This window comes from Leptinotarsa decemlineata, unplaced genomic scaffold, assembly GCF_025532065.1.
Source record: "Leptinotarsa decemlineata unplaced genomic scaffold, Ldec_3_MD MMD2_tig00026314_RagTag_RagTag, whole genome shotgun sequence".
Lineage (NCBI taxonomy): Eukaryota > Metazoa > Arthropoda > Insecta > Coleoptera > Chrysomelidae > Leptinotarsa > Leptinotarsa decemlineata.
Window position 1 is genome coordinate 7,395,962 of NW_027412684.1, and position 12,093 is coordinate 7,408,054.

The following is a 12,093-nucleotide window of genomic DNA, read 5'->3' on the forward strand; positions in this document are numbered from 1 at the left end:
TTCCTGCAAAATATCTCCATCAGTCTTTCCAGGTGGTGAAAGAGTACACTATCGGAAAAACAGATTTCAAACAGACAGACAGAAGTCTATGGAATACACCAGACCCTCATGGGTATATTGAATTTTTCTCCAATATTTCGTGATATCCACTCCGTAACAACCTGGTATATATGGGGCATGATTTGGATTGCCATGAATTGTTTGCTAATGGTGATCCAATGTCTCATATTCCCGTGAAACATGTCTTTGTATGAATGTCCTCTCAATAGGAAGTGTTCCTGCAAAAGATCTCCATCAGTCTTTCCGGGTGGTGAAAGAGTAACTATCGGTAAGGAATTCTTGATAGACTGATGTGCAAAAAGGGACAATGCAGGGTAATCTCAGTGAATAGTTACCTCCGCGGTCAGTATCAGCACAAACTCTGACAGATCTGGCCGACTGAACTGTCGGGGAAGATATCAACTCCTTTGATGCAGTGAACTGGACTTACGAAGGGCTATATCAACCTGATGTGTCCATTCCACAATTGTACTTTTCTCAGGGAAGTTATGCCCTTCCTAGTGTGGAGTGTCAACATGACGGAATGGTACTGGATGGAGCCTGTAAAGTCATCAAGAGCTCGGTTCCTTTACTCTGCATTGTTCTCAAACATGAGAGAACAATGATTGTAGGCTAGAAACCGGCTAGAATCAATTTCCACCCACATTCAATCAGTAACACGCCTATCAATAAAATTGACCAACAAAAAACTTATCACATCCGCGAATTGATTAGAAATGAGTTCCTCTCCCTACTGGTATCAATACGAGTGATTCCGAAAGCCTTTGAATACTTACTTACTTACAGTTAACACATACATCACTAAAGATGTATGTTGCAGTGGCAGACGGAACGTTGGGCTCGTATTTAACTTTCTCTGGCCGTGAAAGCCTATATTCTTATAGATTCTTATTCTTACGAACTGAAATTGAGTCTTTTATTGTCTTAACTTGAGTCTCAAAATTAAGATACATCTTATTCTTTCTACTTTCTCTTCATCAATTATTTAGTATATTCTGTCAGAGAGCGATCGATATATTTAATCAATCAATTATTAATAGATCAACTTGTCCTAGTACCTGTCGAAATTAAGCGTTTTCTTCTTCGAATGATCTGCTTTCAAATAAAGAAGATTTTGATGTAGACGGTGATAAAATTTGGTTGCAGCCAGTTGATCTGACTCCATAGTTTGCAACTCTTATGAATCAACTTTATTCATTGCTACATTACATATTCCTGGAAAGTATTCTATAAAACTGTTAGTTACCTCTTCTGAAATTTCATTCCTATAAATCTGCTGTGAGTAATCTTTTACAGCATAAACTGGATATGATTTTTGTGTAAATTCCTGGACATGAAACAATAATCAGTGATACTAGCAGTGTCCGAAACCATTATTGATAAATACCTCGACGGTATTCCTGTACCTCGTGAAATATTCATGAAAAATATACATTATTCATACAATCGATTCAACTTGAGGTGATTTCTGTTCGACAGACCATCTAATGGATTCCTAATGAGGAGCAAATCTCATCATAGCAAACATGACGTTTTTTCTCTGTTCGTTTTGGAGAATAATTACATACAGTGTTGTTGCCGGAACGGAAGTGAAGTCTGACGACGTAAAAACTGCACAATCGAACGCATTCTAAAAACACTTCATTGTGAGATTTTTACTAGACAGTTTTACAAAAACGCAACACGTGTTTCACCATACAATGGCTTCCTCGGGCGTGTCTTCACGCCTGTTAGTTAACTGAAAGCCATTGTATGGCGAAACACGTGTTGCGTTTTTGTAAAATCGTTTAGTGAAAATCTCACAGTGAAGTGTTTTAAGAATACGTTAGCTATGGATTTTCATCAAGTATCAGCCGATTCCATCATAAATCTGCACAATCGATTTCAGAAATCAGGTTTTCAGCCGAATCAGGTTTTTAAAGTTCGGCAAAGCCGTACTCTTACCATCTGAACTGAAAGACCATTCACCATATAAACTAATCGGCTTCGTCAAGAAGCTGGGTTTATTTAGTCGAGTGTGAATGGGTGTGAGCCACAATAAACCCTGGCGGGGTGCGGTGGAGAATTGAATAGACCCACTCACTTTGGACCTAACCTTACCTAACCTATCCTGGTCTACACTGCATATATCGCTGTATATGAATTTGTCCGATGACATGGGTTATGTTGACCACAAGAAGAAGTCTGACGGGATTGAATCGCACGATCTCGATGGCCAGTTCACATCACCTCCGCGTGAGATGATCATCCCCTTGAAATCCTTGAAATGGCTCGTGCAGAATATAAAATGTAGCATGAGTTGTGTGGCACGTAGCGTCGTCTTGTTAAAATCACATGTCTTTGGTGACCAGATCATCCAATTAAGGTCAATAGAAGTTGGTAGTCATCGACCTATAGTACTCGCCGTGACAGTGATAGCCTGACCAACGTCATTCTCAAAGAAATATGGACCGATGACAACGCCAGTCCAAATTTCAAACAGTGACTTTTTCGGGATGCATTGGACGCTCTTGGATCTTATGTGGATCGGTGTCCTCCCGAATTCGACAATTTCGTTTGTTCACGTACCCATTCATCCAGAAATGAGCCTTTCTGCTGAAGATGATTTTTCGATGAAAATCAGGGTCAGTTGCCTATTGCTTCAGAGCCGATTCAGCGAACACACGTCGTTGTCTATAGTCGTTAACCTTCAATTCCTGGGTCAGTTGAATTTTGCGTTGGGCATGACGCAAAATTCACAAAGTTGTGGTCTGCGAAAGGCCGAGTTCTTGTGAGCGACGCGAAATCCACTTCTTCAGAATCTCCTGCACAGCGGTGATGTTCTCGGCAGATCTTGCGTTTCGTCAACGTACGGGTGTTGGTCGATCGTTTACTGAACCAGTGGTCTCAAATTGATCCACTAAATTGCTAATAGTCCTCTGGGTAGAACACCCAGTTTGACGGTGAAATTTTATCATTTGCACGTGTTGTTGAATCCTATATCCGTCCATGATGATTTGGCGAAACATGCTGAATAAATGCCAAATAATTTGACAGATGTAACTTCAACAAGACCGACATTATCTTTCGTCAAAGTTCGGAAGTCCCTGTTGAAAGACTCTTTACATAATAATTACTGTCTTTTTATTTCAGTTGTTATATCAACACTTCAGGTTTCTGGTCTTTCATGTATATGTTTTCATAAAAAGTCATTGGTATCTTAATTATATCTTCATTTCATCCCTTCATTGCATGTTTTTTTATATTCGTCTTGTTCATCGCTCATAAGGATTGTTTTTGCATGAAAATGAATGGAAAAATATTTAAAAAAAATCATTTCATTACATTTTTTGTATGTGTTGTAGAAATGCAACACCATGTGTGCGGTATCAATATTTAGGTGGTATGAAACTGAAGAAAACAATTATTTTTTTTGTTGTAACAAAATCCAACGCCACACTTGGAACAAGTTGTTTCAGAAATTCCTGTACAGTTTGGAACTTTACATCTTACTCTCTTCCCTGTCCAAATGAATCTTGTCTCACGTCTTTGGGAGGTACATGTTGGGCGGGACCCCTCATTTTTTTCTTTTGAATGTCTGTTTCAATAGATAAGGACGGTCTACCTCTCTTTTCTCTTTCCCGCTATGCACCAATTCTACACATACATTCTGCTATTTCTGTTTTGAACTCAGACAAAGTTGGCAATTTGTCAGTACTTGAACGCTGAACCAAAGCCTGCTTATGAAGTACCCAAGAACTGACCAATGCCAAATCTAACAGATGATAGAACAGTCTGAAATACCACTTTTTACTGCGTAGTAATATTTTGTGCCGTGCCAAATGACTGTCCAACAAGACAACACCACCCATGTGCCGGTTGTATTCCTTCACAATGTATGGGCAATCCACTTCAATTCTTTCCTTTTTCTTTCTATCAAAACGCTGAACTTTACTCAGAGGTTTTTCTCCAGCAAAATTCGATAGGAGTGTTTTATTGTCTTTCTAGGCAACATTTGAAATTTCTGTGCCCTTATATGAGGCAACATATTCATATGTAGCACCTCTATCTGCTTTTTTCATAGCTTTCTCATCTGGCCACTTACAGTTTGATATCCTATTTCTCCGTACAGTACCCAGGCTTAGTATTCCTCTTCCAGCTAAGTATGATATCGACGGAATCGAGGTATAATAATTATCGAAGTAAATTATGTGATTCAGGTTGTCTGGAATCATTTGTGCCAAACGAACCACGACATTGCTGCTAGCACCCAAATCAGGAACTCCTGTTGAGTAATTCCCATTTTCTTGTCCTGCATAAATTTTAACTCTATGAGCAAATCCCGATACGGAGGATAGAACGAAGAGTTTGAACCCCCACTTATGAGGTTTGAGTGGTAAATATTTCTTCAGAAAATGTCTTGCTTTTGTAGAACAAATTTGCTCATCAAGGGTTAGGTACTGCTGCATTGGAACTTTTGAGAAGTTTCTGTTCAGTGCATCATAAAGAGGTCTTATTTTTTGCAGTATGTCAGAATGTGGCTTGTTTGCTTCATTATTGTTGAAATGAAGGAATTGTTTTATCTTTTCGAAACGATTCACCGACATTGTTTTTCTTATTGCATCAAATCCCAAGCTCTCAGACCAATAGGATCGGGTGTTCGTATTATGAAACAATGACATGTAGAAGCAAATTCCAATATATTGTCTCACCTCTGTACTGGTTATATTGACAGATCTACTGGGATCCTTCTGTATGGCATATAGATTTGACTGTTCTACAATATTACTGACTATATCATCGGTGAATAAAAAAGTGAAGAATTGATAAGGAGTATTCAATTCCATGATACTAGCAGGAAGACTCGAATGCCCAAGAAATTTCATCTGGGTTTCATTCAGTATGAGATTTTTTTTCTTCCAAATAATATTTTCTTTTTCCTTCTGCTGTCCTTTTCGATTTTTTTCCATTCGATGAGCTTTCTGATGTGAAAGGAACTGATACTGTCGTTTCCACAACATTAGTTTCTTGCTGGGTTTCATCAAGGGTTCCTTCTTAATCGGCTGTATCATCCAAGTCCAATTCGTTTTCATCTTCTTGATCTTCAAAATTTGAAACAAAATTCTCCAAATCCTGATCGCTCGGCAGAAAATTCGGATCTGCGATGCTATCATCAGAAAAATCATAGGGGTCTTCACTTTCACTCAGATTCTGTAGTATTTCTTCCAAATCCTTATCTGAGAGGTATTTCTTAGCAGGCATGCTGAAAACACATAACGAAAAAAATTATTAAAAAAAACAGCCTGCGATTTATGGATGTCATAAAATGTGTCTTACCTGATATTTGGTAATTTATTCGTATTATTGAACGCTAGGAGAGAAATCAAATATCACCATAAACAGGTAGTGAAATTCTAACCTCTAACCTCTAACCCTTTTTCGCAAAAAAAACAGGAAAAAAAGTAGCAAACTTCATGAGATGAAGCAATATCTTACTTACTGAACCATTGTCGATTAAAGGTACCTTCTACCTCGATTTCACCTCACCGCAATTTGGGTAGGGTAGGGCGGGGCTTAAAGGTCCGCGGGTATAAAGGTCCACCATAAGTATCTAAAAAACTGTAAATAATTTGTAAATATACGATTTTCATTCATTCATCTAAAAAACTAGTGGTATATCGTTCGTTGTAACTACGTACGCCGAATAGAGGGAGCACGGGAGGCGTAACGAGGCATCGCCGGCAGTTGAACAACGTCGCTAGCCGGAGATATACGACTACGTCTAAAAATTTTGACGTAAGTATATTTTTTCATCATTATTCTTTTTATTTTCGAGCAGTTGTTTTTTTTATCACACCTAAACATAGTTTATTAGTATACTTGATTCATTTGTTCTTCACGATTTATTATTAGTTTTGGGCTAGGTTTAGAGGTAATTTCCTAATAACCTCTAGAAATATTTACACGTGGTTAGGTAAAAGGTCCAATGTGGACCTTTCAGCCCCTCATTATTATGTTGGTTAAAAAAGACTTTTTTGTTTCAGTATGCGCAATTATAAAAGAAAATCCGATCGTGGTACTGTTGAGTTGATGCAACGTGCAGCAGATTCAGTTATGAATGAAAATAAATCATAGAGGCAGGTATATCGTGACTTTGAATTAAGTAGAACTTCATTGTCAAGATTTATTAAACGAATGAAGAATGACCCTGATAATTTGAGATTGGGCTATGGTTCTCCACGGCAGATATTTGATACAGAACAAGAAGCCAGTTTCACAGAATACTTGCTCAAACTTGCACAAATTTTCCACGGCATAGGTCCTAAAGAAGTTCGTCCCATGGATTATGACTGTGCCATTGAATATAAAATAAATATACCAAAAACATGGCATACAAATAAAATGGCCGGTAAAGATTGGATGTCTGCCTTTCTCAAACGTAATTCAAATCTCTCCATAAGAAAACCTGAAGCGGCTAGCCTCAGCAGAGCTACGTCTTTCAATAAATCTAATGTGCAAGAGTTTCACACTAAATTAGCTGACGTAGTGGACCGATTTAAATTTACAGCTTCTTCCATATGGAATGCGGATGAAACTGGTGTATCCACCGTCACCAAACCATAAAAAATAGTTGTTGCTGAAGGAAAGCGAAATGTTGGATCAATAACATCCGGTGAACGTGGAACTAATATAATCCTGTTAGTAGCGGTTTCAGCTATAGGTTCATCAGTTCCACCTATGTTCATCTTCCCTCGCAAAAAAATTTAAGATCATTTCATTCGGAATAGTCCTACTGATTGTATTGGTGCTGGGAATTCTAGCGGTTGGATCACCAATGACGAGTTTTTCATATTTATGCAGCATGTTATCAAGCACGTTAGACCTTCTAAAGAATTTCGTACTCTGTTGGTTTGAAACAACCATTCTTCGCACTTATCTGTACCAACTCTAGATTTAGCTAAATAAAATGGAGTGGTCATACTCTCTTTCCCTTCACACTGTTCTCACAAATTACAGCCACTTGACGTGGCGGTAAAAGGCCCTTTTGAAAGATATCTGTCTTCAGCTGAAGGTGCTTGGATGCGGAATAACGATGGAAAAACCATGACCATATACGATATTCCTGGAATCGTCCGCAATTCTTTGCCTTTAGCTTTGACACCGAGTAACATAATGAGTGGATTTAAAAAAAAACTGGCATATTTCACTTCAACTAACTTAAATTAGTGACGCTAATTTTTCATCTAGTTACGTAACGGACCGTCTTATAAACTATCAGCCTTCGACATCATCTACTCCTTTGCCAACAGTATTGTCTAATCCACAGCCTTTAACGCCGTTAGACCCGCAGTCATCAACATCACATGATACACAGATATCAACATCAGTTGATCTGTGTGGATGTTTTTCCCCCGAAATCGTGCGACCACTACCTAAAGCCTGACGAAGAAAGTCAACTATTAATAGGAAGCGTCGAAAATCTGCTATTTTGACGCATACACGTAATCTACGTAAATCTACGTAAAGAACAAGAAACCTTGGACAAGAAAAAGGCTAAAAGTGTAAACAAGTAAAGCAAAGTAACTAAAAGAGTTGAGAAAGTAAAAAAAGCTATTTTACAAGAGGTTAATAGTGATTCCAGCTCTGATGATGAATACTTTTGTTTGATTTGCTGCGAGAAGTACACTGACAGTGTTCCAGGTGAAGGTTGGATTCAATGCAATCTTTGCAAACAATGGACCCATGAAACATGTATATCAAACAAAAGTTGCATTAACTCTGTTTGTAATAATTGTGTTTCAGAAAACAATGAGTCTGATTAAGATAAAATAGAGGTACCAAGACATGTTGACTAGGTTAATGTGTAGAAATTAAAATTAAAGAAGAGTTTAATTTTTTTGTTACGGTTAAAGAAGTATATTTTGTTTTTTAAAAGATTGTTAATTGTATTGTTAACAGCCTTTGAAAAATTATGTAAGATTAGTTATAAAGTCAGGCTATGCCAACATTCATAATAAATAATGCTGTCTTGTTCAATTGTGTTTTTCAATATAGACTGATTAGTGAATAAACTTTTATAAGCTCAACAAAGTTAGGAATTAATAGTAAGAATGTTACTGTTGTAATATGATTAGAAAAAAATATGTTTTGTTTGTTAAAACAATATTTTCCTTTAGAATAGAGACTTTTTCAATAATATGAAACCGGAAATTATAATAAAGATTTTTTTTTGTTTAAAAACTATAATACTTTTGACATTTTGTTTTTGGAATAAAAATAAAAGACTGAATTTCATTGAACCAAATATTGTTTTAGTTGCATAAAATCATTTTTAAATGAAAATTAAATATTGAACTTTTTTGCCTCCTGGCTTTTTACCCCTACTATGGGGCAAAAAGAGACAGATGACAAGGTCTAGAAAGATTCTAGAAACACATATTTTTATCATAATAATTCAATTAAAAATTGAGTTAAACATAGTCACATAACTGTTAGTTTGATCACCCAGTATGTAATTCCATACAATTCATCACAGACCTCCAAAATCCAGTTGTATCAACTTTCATGAGAAACATTCAAATTTATATTCGATGAACTTGAACTTGGCAAAGCTCATCAATCAATTTCCTTTATCGGCGATTCTAAACAGCGATACATCAAAATCGTCCAGAAATTCTGCTCTGTCTGGAATTTGATGAATGTTACCGGCTGAATCAGCTCAAGATCTGTTAATTTATTTCGTAGAATCTGATGCCGATTCGAAGAGCTATTACGTGATTGGAAATTGATTATTTGAGCTCCAACTTTGCCGATTCCGCAGTTGAATTTGTTCATTTCATTCCCTACGAATATAAATCATTGAAACAAATTAAATCGTTGAGGCGTCAACAATAGAGATTTCGCGGTTTCGCAAACAAAGAGTAATGATTATGACCTGACACGGGAATGAATACGAAATAAACTGAATATAATGAGGAAATGAAGTTAGCAGGGGTAGCAGGAACCTCCTGCTGAATAAATCTAATAATTATAGGACGATCGAAAATAAATATACGTATCATTCCGCACTGTAAACTAGTACACAAAATTAGATATTTTGCACAAGTGCAAAATATTTCTTGCAGGAAGCTGGAGAGCCATAAACAAAAATGATCCGACAAGCCATAACATCGAAGTTTGGTCAGCAAACCCTCATACCACACGCGGTCAAAGGTCTTAGAAATATCAAGCGCAACAACTCTTGACTCTCCATGTTTCTCTTTGTTTCCGAAAGTCATTAATAATCGCTCAAGATGTTGAAGCCTTCTGAATATTTGCGGATGTGGTGGTTAACGACTTTCTCCATGAATTTTGATATCACTGATAGCAAGGTCGATAGTTGTTTGGAAGTTTTTTTGGCTTTTTTGGAAATAGACTGAATGCGAGCAATTTCCTGAAAAGAAGGCAAAACCTCCTTTTTGTCGCACAGCTTGAAAAGTCTGCAAAATACTGGTGCGACTTCATTGGCACACTTTATGAGTACGATGACGGACACAAATATCATTTGGATTCCATCTGGAACTGTTCGTAGGCCGAATCATGCTAAGAGGCTATCTTTACCTAAAACAATAAAACAAGATTTTAAAAATAATAAATATCAAGGTTTTTTTCTAATAAGTTCACCATGCATGAAGAAAACTATAGTTGTTTTGGCGAAAGACGCATGACAAGAGAAATAATCAAGAGAATAATCTTGCCCTGAAATCGATGAAGACGATGAAAATAGTTTTAATTTAAAAAAAGCTAAGGTGAAAATAATATATTTTCAAAAATATCTACTCTACATTTCTGTGAAAACGCCACTGGCTGAGCTCTCTAAAAATTTTCTACGCTTTGAAATGGCTGTTCATGCTCAGAGGATGTGTGCTAAATTTCATAATTATATCTAGGAATTCATTGAAGATATAATGAAAACACTTTTTCTCACAAAATTTGAACATCCTGTAGCTCAAACGTTGGTAGGTTCAGAATATAGTTTTATATGAATCTATTTTTTTAAATATTTCAAAAATTCACAACCCTGAGAAACATCATATGTTGAGTAATATTCGAAACTTGGAAACTCCATTTATTTATTTATTTATTCATCCAAATAGACCAATCTGTTCTGATGACTTGGATTAAATATGTACGATATTTAACATAAAATAATATCAATATTATCTTTATAACATGTATTAAATGTAGTCTCAGCTCATAAATACATTATTGTAGGGGATCAAAAAAAATATAAATCCCAATTATGAATTTTGTCAATAGTAGTGGCTTGTCGAAGCATGGCTATTAAGGAATTTCTAATACGTAATATCAAGGGTACATTAAACATAGTAGACGAACGAGTACGACAAGCTGGCACATGAAATTATATCCAAAATAACATCAATAGTGACTTGACATAATAATCAGGTTTCATCTATTTTCCGGAGAACATTTTGAATTTTTCTCGAAGATAAGTAGATCTTACTGTTCTATAATCAGGTCATGAATGACAATATTCAAAATACAGATACCTGAGAATATTATTCTGTAGTTTTTCGAGCACTCCTTGTGTAGATTGATATTCCCCGCTCCAAATGGAAGAGAATTTTGATTGTATTTATGTTTGTGAAAGAAGATGTTTGTCTCATTGTGATTCCTAAAATACGATTTCCAGGTTTGTTTGAAGGTGGTTGACAATGTTTCGTGGTGCATTCCATTAGTTTTAACTTCCATTGTCTAATTTGAATCTGAAAGAATCTATAAAAAATTTAAAAGATTAGCCGAAAAATTACAATTATATTGAGCAAAAATTACAATGAAATCAAATACAAGCAACAACCGAAAAATCAAAAAATTGAACTATTGACACGAGATGGTGATCTTGCAGACCATCTTATTGCCCCATTATTTGTCTCGAAATGGAAGGACTCCAATTCGAACATTTATTGCACAATTAATTTTTTTGTGTATATAAATTACTTACTTCATTTCAATTTTCATTACAATCATAGTGTTCGTTTCGGATATTATTATTGCTACCATTTCTTTTTCTGCTCATTCAAACACATATAATATATTTTTGATGTAGATATGTTTCAAATAATCATAAAAAGTTTTCTTATTCGAAGTTCATTGTAGAAAACGCTCAGAGCAATGGAAAAAATATGAATAGGTACCTGAAAATGAAAAAAAACTCTCGAAAACTCTAAGATACATAGGGAGACGTGAAAGTTGCTATTATGTTTTTATTCAACTCAGTCAACCAACTTCCAGGGCCATAATTTAAAAGGGAATAAATAATTCACACAATTATAATCAAATATTACCGAAATATCCTGAAATATAAAATTGAATTTAATTTCTCAGTATGAAGTGAACGTCCACGATCCAAAAACTACAACAAAAAATACAAGTCCGTATCTAAAAATTCATAGATGGGGGTGGCCCAAGTCAGATGACACCCTGTATAAAAGATTCATGGATATATTCTGACAGCCCACATCAAGTGTCAATAGCAAAATGTGGACAGATTTTCAATATGTCTGCGAATAAAGAAGATATAGGCAAAAAAAATAATTTGGGATTTTTTGGTTTTTCCTGTATATCTCCATCACCAAAAGAGCTATATTCGATTTCTTTACATCATTGAATAGGTCTCTAAAATACACAACTTTGCCATAATTCAACCGACACTCTATCTCTTATCGTTTACGAGATCCCCATGTACAGAAACGAATTTGAATAGCCCTGTATATATGGAGTGGTTTGAAACTCTGGCCATTGAAAAAGCCCACAAGGAGCCCCGAGTCTGTTTGAGATATGTGGACGACACCTTGCATTGCCGAGCACAAGAAACGCACACAGAGAGGAGAAACCAGCAAATCACTAATAGCAGAGCATGTTTGGACTCATCTCGTGTTGATAGATTTTTTTTTAAATTTTTCCGTTATTGCTTGTATTTAATTTAATTGTAATTTCAGTTTTTTGCTCAATATCATTGTTATTTTTCAGCTAATCTTTTTAATTTTTCACAGA

At 35.9% G+C, this 12,093-nt stretch overlaps 1 protein-coding gene across 1 annotated transcript in view; it reads left to right on the forward strand.

Moving 5' to 3' along the window:
* The window catches only part of LOC111507595 (cholecystokinin receptor), a 324,837-nt gene that overhangs the window by 24,259 nt on the left and 288,485 nt on the right, over positions 1–12,093 (forward strand). The gene's annotated exons all lie outside the window — the stretch shown is intronic.